Source organism: Ornithorhynchus anatinus, chromosome 8 (genome assembly GCF_004115215.2).
Source record: "Ornithorhynchus anatinus isolate Pmale09 chromosome 8, mOrnAna1.pri.v4, whole genome shotgun sequence".
NCBI classification, from domain to species: domain Eukaryota; kingdom Metazoa; phylum Chordata; class Mammalia; order Monotremata; family Ornithorhynchidae; genus Ornithorhynchus; species Ornithorhynchus anatinus.
Window position 1 is genome coordinate 60467355 of NC_041735.1, and position 9068 is coordinate 60476422.

The 9068-nt window shown below is 42.7% G+C and overlaps 1 non-coding gene across 1 annotated transcript; it reads left to right on the plus strand.

Moving 5' to 3' along the window:
- The first annotated feature begins 1295 nt into the window (after positions 1–1295).
- LOC114814072 lies at positions 1296–1433 on the plus strand. The gene has a single exon (XR_003761814.1). It is a non-coding gene; the product is annotated as a small nucleolar RNA SNORA7 (small nucleolar RNA).
- The last annotated feature ends 7635 nt before the right edge of the window (positions 1434–9068 follow it).

The window sequence follows — 9068 nt, forward strand, 5'->3', positions numbered from 1 at the left end:
ATGGCTTTCTGACTCCTAGGCCCATGTTCCATCCACTAAATCACACCGCTTAAAACAGTGTCCTGCACACCTTATATAGAGTTCACTGCTTGTTTTGTTATGGGATCATTATGAAAATGCACCCAGATTAGTAATGAGGGTGCTTCATGGCTATGCATGATGTAGTGGATAAGGCACGGGCCTGGAAATCAAAAGGTCATGGGTTCTAACATGGCTCCGCCACGTCTGCTGTGTAACCTTAGACTGTACAGGTTACTGTACAGTCGATTAGACTGTAAGCCATCAATGGGCAGGGATTGTCTCTATTTGTTACCGAATTGTACATTCCAAGCACTTAGGACAGTGCTCTGCACATAGTAAGTGCTCAATAAATACTATCAAATGAATGAATAACTTTGAGCTAGTCACTTCACTTCTTTGTGCCTCAGTTACCTCATCTTTAAAATGGGGATTGAGACTGTGAGCCCCACGTGTCCAACCTGATTTGCTTGTAACAACCCCAGAGCTTAGTAAAGTGCTGGGGACATAGTAAGTACTTAACAAATACCATTATTATCCTTATTACAATCATTATTTTTACATGGAAGTAGTGTTTATTATCAGCCTGGCAAGCACAGGAGCATGCCAGGAACTTTAGTGTCTACTGAGGCCAGGTCAAAGAGCAGGTAGAGGGATGGCTGGCAATATTGAGGTGTTGGCCTAGTGGAGAGTATATGGGATTAAGAGACAGGAGAGATATGTTCTTGGTTTAGTTGCACAACTGGCATGCTGTGTGACCTTGGGCAAGTTACTGAACTTCTCTGTGACTCGATCAGTGATATTGGTTGGGCACTTACTGTGGGCAAGGCATTGTACTGTGTACCTGGGAGAGTACAACTCAGTAGTATTGATAGAAACTATCCCTGCCCACAAGGAGCTTATAGTATACAGGGGGAGACAGACATTGAAATGAATCACATATAAAGAAATACTAAAATATAAGGATATGGACCTAAATGCTTTGTGGGGCTAGACTGAGCAACAAAATGCTTTCGGGGTACACAGCCAAGCACATAGGTGACATAAAGGGGAAGAGGAGTAGGATGGATGGTGGCTTGGTCAATTAATGACTAGTCTTCCTCATTTGAAAAATGGGCATTAGATACCTGTTTACCCTCTCCCTTAGACTATGAGGCCCATGCAGGACAGGGATTTTGTCCATTTTATGATTTTTCTGTATCTACCCCAGCACTTAGCACAGTGCTTGGCATATAGTAAGCGCTTAACAAATTTTATTGTTATTATTATTATCGTTAACTCTCTCAGGGTCGCACCTGGAGAGTTTCCAGCACTCTACCAGTCCTGACTATGGGAGGGAGAGTCAAGCAGAGCCCTACCCCTTCCATTCCTATTTTGGGCAGTGGCCAGTGAATGGAAGGCAATCTGCTACAAGTCATAAGTCACCTGTTATGGTCAGCAGCAGCTTGGGACAGAGTCGAGGGCAGAGACTCAACTATACTATGCGGAAGGAGGTAATAGTAAACCGCTTCCGTATTTTTACCAAGAAAACTCTCTGGATCCACTACCAGAACGATTGCAGATGGAGATGAGGCACGCTGGGAGAGAGGTGTCCATGACTTCGCTATGAATCGGACAATACTCGAGAGCATAACAGCAATTGTTATCATTATTGATTGTGAACCCTTCAGTGGGGAAGCCCCCACCCAATTCCCATCTTTGAATTATTTCCCAATGCTTAGTACAGTGCTCTGAATACAATAAGTACTTAATAAATGCTATTACTTATTACTGTTACTACTACTCTAGACTGTAAGCACCTATCAACTCATTATACAAACTCCACTGTGCTGGACTCTCCCAACCACATAATAATAATCACTGTGGTATTTGTTAAGCGCTTACTATGAGCCACTGGGGTGGGTACAAACAAATTGGGTTGGACACAGTGCCTGTCCCACGTGGTGCTCACAGTCTCAATCCCCATTTTACAGATGAGGTAAAGGAGGCCCAGAGAAGTGAAGTGACTGCAAATGGTAGATGTGCAATAAATATCATCAATTGATTTCTACTTAGCTTCCACTGGGCAGCTCAAAATCGGGTGGTTTTATGTTTGTTCTGTGGACGCATCTCCAATAATACTTCCTTTCAGAGATGAAGTGGATGAGATTTGCAAGTAGTTCTGATTGTGGATGGGTGACTGCAGCCTTAAAAATAGGCCTAACCTACAATTCCCAAACCAAAGGACAACTTTGGAAGCATCAGTCTCTCCTTTGTTTCACCTCTTGGTTTGATTTTCAGGGTATTTGCATATGTAGGGGAATGCTAAGTATATATACTGTTCTCTTAGTTTATTGGAGGAGAAGAAGGGGTAGCTGGAAAGGGGAGAGGGTACATAGGAAGCACTGTGGTCTTGTGGAAAAAGCACAGGCCTGTGAATCAGAGGATCTGGGTTCTAATGCTGGTTCCACCACTTGACTATATGACCTTGGAGGAGCCACTTAACTTCTCTATGTCTCAGTTCCCTCTTCTTTAAAATAAGGATTCAATATCTGTTCTCGTCTCTATTTAGACTGTAAGCCCCAGGTGGGACCTGATTATCCAGTGCATAGTCAAGTGCTTGGCACATAGCAAGCACTTAACAAATAACACAGTTATTGGGAAATGTAGGCAGGGGTGATGCAAATTTGGTAACTAGCATGGAATTTTTCTAGCATAAGGATTTTCAAAAACACTGCATGACTGGACATTTTTGCCTTATAATGAGGTCTTTGATAAAGAAGTTCCTGGGGATTTGAAGGGATGTCTTTGTCCTGGCAAGATTAATCCTTAGGGGCCCAGCCGGACCAGACATGAAGCTTTCCTTTGGTAAGTAAAGAGAAGGGGTAAATGGAATAAACTTCAGCCTTCTTATAGGACATTCAAAAATGTCTCCAAACTTGGAACAGTGAGTCCTTGGGTAGAAACTGGTTGCTTGAGAGAAAGAGACAAACCTAAGTTGAGGATGCTTTAAATAAAATGGAACTGGAAGAGAAATATCAAGATGATTACTTTTCAAATCTACAGGCCTAAGAAAATATCATTCATCACAGATTACACCAGTATGGGTGAAGATAAGCTGGGAAATCAGAAGAAGAACGGAGATAAAAATGAAAAGAATAAGAGCAACAGAAGACCAGAGAAGGAATTTGGCAAGAAAAATGGATAGAAAAAGTAGATTAGAGTAGAAAAGAGAGTAATTATTTAGCAAGGAACAGAAGGAATGTAAGGTCCTTAATTTACCAATGGGTGTACACATTTGGGAGAGTAATTAACTTCCAGATGTGGTTCCAAGAAGTTAGTATAATCACTCTACCGGCTAGTCAATTGAAGAGCTAAACACATTTATAAAAGTGACCCATTTAATCCTCTCCTTTGGGCCGGATCAAACTGAGAAACTAATAACCCAGTTGACCTCACCCCCAACTCATAAATGTCTTGTAATAATCAATTTTTCAGTAGCTCACTTACCTCTATCTACCACCGACATTTAAATGCTAGTGTCTCACTGTGATGAATGGTCAAGGTGTCATTTGTTGGAATTCATTTAGATTTTTGATTTGCTTTGTGCTGAAGTCTTAGTGCTTACAGGAGCAAATCATCAGAATTTTCAGAAAGCGAGAGTGAACATCTTAAGCGTAGCTTGGTGATTCAGTGGGAGCCAGATGTCAAGTCATTCCCTTTGAGTTTTTGTGGCATCCTGCATTAGATATAATGGTTCCGCTACACAGACACTTACAGGAAGGTTGTGGGGAAGGGAAAAGCCCTCAGAAACCAAACAGTAGGAAAGACATAAAGCAAGCAGTTTGGAAGAATGACAAATGCTGAACTAAGAAGAGAAGAGGAAACTAGGAAGAGAGAAAGTGGAAAACTGGAAAGATTACTTCTCTGGGCTCATAAATGAGATGGAGATGAGAGAAAAATCTCCTGAAGAGGAAAACAGAGCCACTGAGAAAATGTTTGGATGGGAGAAGTGGAAATCTACTACCGGGAGAGAAAGGCTCCCCTGTTACCATGGGAACTGGTATCTTATTAGTGCCCTATCACTGATATGAAGTATCACTTCCACTGCATCATAGGCAATTCAAGTGGGGAGTCCATCAGTTCATTTCTGTGTTCACATTCTTTGCAATTATTCCTTTGCACAATCTCCCTTCCCCCATCCCCTTCTCCCTCCTTCTTTTCCTCTCTCTAGTCCCCCATTCTCTTTCTCTCCTGTCCTTTCTCACCCTTTTTCTACTTCTTTTCCTCTTCCCCTTCCTCTTACCTTTTATCCTCTCCCTTTTACTTACTCACTCCTCTTGTCTTCTATGGACTCTACCCTTTATCTTTTTCTTCTCTCGTTTTCTTCTCTTCCTCCCCTCTCTTGTTTCCTTCTCTTCTCTTCCACCCTTCTAACCCCTTTTTTCTTTCATCATTCTAATATTAATGATAAAACAACAATGAAACTAATAATAATACTAATAATAGTACCTGTTGAACACTTGCTATGTGTCAGGCACTGGGATAGTTACAAGTTAATCAGATTGGACACAGTCTCTGTCCCACATGGGGTTTACAGTCTAAGCAAGAGGGAGAACAAGAATTTAATCACCGTTTTACAAATGAGGAAACTGAGGCATAGAGAAGTTAAGTGACTTACTAAAGTAACACAACAGGCAATTGGCAGAGCAGGGGTTAGTACCCAGGTCCTCTGGCTCCCAAGCCCAGTCTTTCCATTAGGCCATCCTGCTTCTCTTCCTCTTTTTTCTTTTCTTCTCCTCTTCTCTTCCACTCCTCTCTCCTTTTCCTCTCCTCCTCTTCTCTTCTATGTCTCTCCTATCTTCCCTCTCACTTTTTCCCAGTAAAGGGTTCCAATCAATCAATCAATGATATTTATTTAGCATGTGCCACTTGCAGAGAACTGTACTTGGGAGAGTACGAAACAGTAGAGTTGGTAGGCATAATCCCTTACTACCAGGAGTTTACAGTCAAGAGGGGGAGACAGACATTAAAATAAGTTACTGATATGGTTCCCTGAAGGAAGTGCATCTTTACTGACAGTGACTTCTCTTTGTTCTCTCTCCTTCTTTTTGATAATAATAATGATAATGATATTTGTTAAGCACTCACTATATGCCAAGCACTGTTCTAAGCGCCGGGGTAGATTCAAGGTAATCAGGTTGTCCTAGTTGGGGCTCACAGTCTTAATTCCCATTTTACAGATGAGGTAACTGAAGCACAGAGAAGTTAAGTGACTTGCCCAAAGTCACAAAGATGATGTGATGGAGCCAGGATTAGAACCCACAGCCTCTGACTCCCAACCTCCTCTTGCCACTAAGCCACGCTGATGCCTCTCCCACCTTCCCCCTCACATCTTCCGTAAAGAACTATTCTCTGGGTAGTTTATAAAAATAACTTTTGAAGGAACAGGATAGGAACAACATATTCAGGGAGGCTGAGCCGACGGGGAGGTCTTTTCTGTACTTCACTTTCCAAAGCTGGTCCGAGCTGCAATAAGCACACAAGCTATAGCATGTGATATCCACAAAAAACAACAACCTCTATTCCCAGAAAAAGGGACATTGGTGGAAATTAGCCCCAAATGACCAAACCCCCTTCTCCCAGGGGGCTATGATCTCATTTGATTACCTATTTGGATTGGCAGCAGAAAGTTCCAAAATGACTTAATGGTTAAATCCTTGGCTTTGTTACATTGCAATAATTTGGTCGCTGAATGATTTATGGCTTGTTCTATAAACAGCCCAGCGCTGTCATGGCCCACTGAGTTGAAGTGCGGGCTGGAGAGAACCAGAAAAAAACCCCCAAACTTCCCCAAGTTCTGGCATCTTGTATTTCAGCTATGTAACTGCAGGTGTCGTGAGTTATGAAGGTGAGGTGCTAAAGGAGGAGGAGTCTGATGCCTCAAACCTTTCAATGTTTTATTATTCAGTTTGACCAGTTCTTGCCTAGTGAAAAGAGCGTGGGACTGAGAGTCAAGTCTCTCTTCCACTGCTGGCCTACTGGGTGACCTCGATTGAGTCACTTAACCTCTCTGGACCTCAGTTTCCTCATCTGTGAAGAGGGGATAAGATTATGGGCCACTTGTGGAACTGGGTAAGTTTCAGATCTTCTATCCTTGCATCTACACCAGTGCTTAGGCCATAATAAGCACTTCCTAGATGTAGTAGTAATAATAATAAAATAATAATAATGATAATAACGGACCTTGCCGGAGCTTTTAGCAGAGTGTGTCTGAATGTTATTAATGGGCCTACATTCTGTTCTAGTCCCAGCAGTATTCGGGATCTTTGGCTCCATACTTAGTGTTGAAAGCATGCTCACTGCTGCGGCCTGGATAATGAATGTCTTCCCTTCCTTGGTTTTGATCAAAGTCCCCCCTCCTTAGCTACAGATGGTATAGACTCTCTACGGCATACTCAGATGGGGACTGTGAGAGCATTTGACACTGAAATTGGATGCGACTCATAACTCAGTGTGTTATAAAAATGTGTCCTCTCAGGATTTATACAGGCTGATCAACTCCACACTTCACATTATAATGGGAATATTTAGCATCTTATCCCCATGAACCTCTGCTGAGTTAAGTGTATTATCTCTATTTTACAATGTTACCTCCATTTCCCACAATGTGAATTTTTCCCCATTATCCACTAAGAATAAAAGACCTTTTCATGACTAGATTTGTCAGCAGCTGTAGAAAAGGCCTTCAAATAGTATTTTATAGAAATATTAATAAAAAAATAATAATGTTGGTATTTGTTAAGCACTTACTATGTGCAGGGCACTGTTCTAAGTGCTGGGGTAGATAAAGGGTAATCAACTTGTCCCAAGTGGGGCTCATGGTCTTAATCCCCATTTTAGAGATGAGGGAACTGAGACACAGAGAAGTTCAGTGACTTGCCCACAGTCACACAACTGACAAGTGGCGGAGCCGGGATGCGAACCCATGACCTCTGACTCCCAAGCCCGAGCTCTTTCCACTGAACCATGCTGCTGGTAACCAGGTCTGCTAGCAGCCAGAGTGTCAAATAAGGGTGCCAAACAACTTGTTTTAGAAAAAAAGCAGAAGATCTTCTTAATGAAGAAAAATGGGGTGAGAAATAATATTGTATTCAGGACTGAGCTACCTCAGCCTGGTAATGCTGGTGTGCCAGGTCCCAAGCAGGCCATATTTGGAGAATTCTATGAGACGGTAAGCTCCCTGTAGGTGGGGAATGTGTCTACCAACCCTGTTGTACGTGTCTACCAACCCTCTCTTCCAAGTGATTAGTACAGTCCTCTGCACACGGTTAGCACTCAATAAATACCACTGATTCATTGAGATGATGATAGATTGCCTGTTGTCATAAAGGAGACAAGGCAGAGTTGGGCTTTTCCAGTCAACCAGATTGCTTCCCCTTTTTCCCACTGCCCCTTTTATCCCTAGAAGACTGAAGACATGGATCACATATGCAGATATCCTCTGGGATACTCTGACCCTGCCTGGATTCAAGCTTCTATGGAATTTTATTTCATCTTAATTGACAGCCGTGTACTCTATGTCATGTCTATACTTGATCACCTTCTCTCTCCACTTAATTTGAAGCCCTTTAAGGAAAGGGGTAGGTGGAACTAACCGTCTGTAAACCCAAGGACACTGGCCTGCTAATTCTAGTTTGAACCTAAGTGTGTTAGATTGACTACACTGCCCTTGTCAGACTTCCACATCCAAGATTCCCATCTTATTTCTGTTTCATTAGGGGCAGGATACTTGTGATTCTGAGGAAAGGGTTGTCAGATCCCAGACAAAGGCCCTGAATTCTCCTTCCTGGGTGTTAGCTTCTCAGGAGTTGTTCAGACGACAAAGCGACAGGCCTTTAGTCACTGGCTTTGCCATGACTCAAGAATGTGTTTTTACATAGTGATAAACTGCCTTCCTCAATCCACCTATTAGGTCAATAGACATGTCCAGATTTATTTGTTCAAGATACAGAAACGAATATCCATCTTACAAAAATTCACCCAAATCACCCCCTTAAATTCCCCATTCCCCACTTGATCGATAGCTCCCACTGGCCCTAGCTCTTCTCCCCATCGGTTTGTAAGACTTCAGACTAATTGGTGTTTCACTTTGTAACTCTAAAATGGGTCAGAAAGTGCAGCATCTTTAAACTCCGTTTCTCCCCGCTACCCATAATTTATTTTAGCATCTCTCTCCCCTGCTCAAACGATATCTCCTTGAAGGCAAAAAAGCCCATCAACTAGATCAATTGTACTCTCCCAAATGTTTAGTACAGTGATTTGAGGATAGTAAGCACTCAGTAAATGCTATTGAGTGATTGACTGAGAGCTTAATTTTATGTTGAATTATCATAGATTTTCCATTACATACTAAAAACTCCCCATTAGCCCAAGGAACAGCCTAAGATTTCTTCCCGCTCCAAGGTCTCTCTCTGAGTCCCATTAATGCACACCCCTCCTCATCCCTCTATTGGACCTTCTTGCCTTTTCCTTCTTCCTCCTGACCCCCACCTGCCTGAACAACAGGTTGGGTTTGCATATTTGTAGCCATACCTGGATCTCTTCGTTTAGAGGGTCTGGTTGCCTCCAGACCTAAGAATCTATTCTTTTCCCTCCCTCTAACACAACCATACACTACCCACCGTTGGTCATCGACCGTTCATCCTCCTAAGCAGCATGGCTCAGTGCAAAGAGCCCGGGCTTGGGAGTCAGAGGTCATGAGTTCGAATCCTGGCTCTGCCACTTGTCAGTTGTGTGCCTGTGGGCAAGTCACAACTTCTCTGTGCCTCAGTTACCTCATCTGTAAAATGGGGATTAAGACTGTGAGCCTCACGTGGGACAAACTGATCACCCTGTATCTACCCCAGCACTTAGAACAGTGCTCTGCACATAGTAAGCATTTAACAAATACCAACATTATTATTATTATTACTGCCGCCTCTTCTCACTCTTCAGTCGGATGACAGGATCCCATACTGCTGGCTTGCCTGCCAGCAACTAGCATCCTGGCTGAATCATCTGGCCTGTTG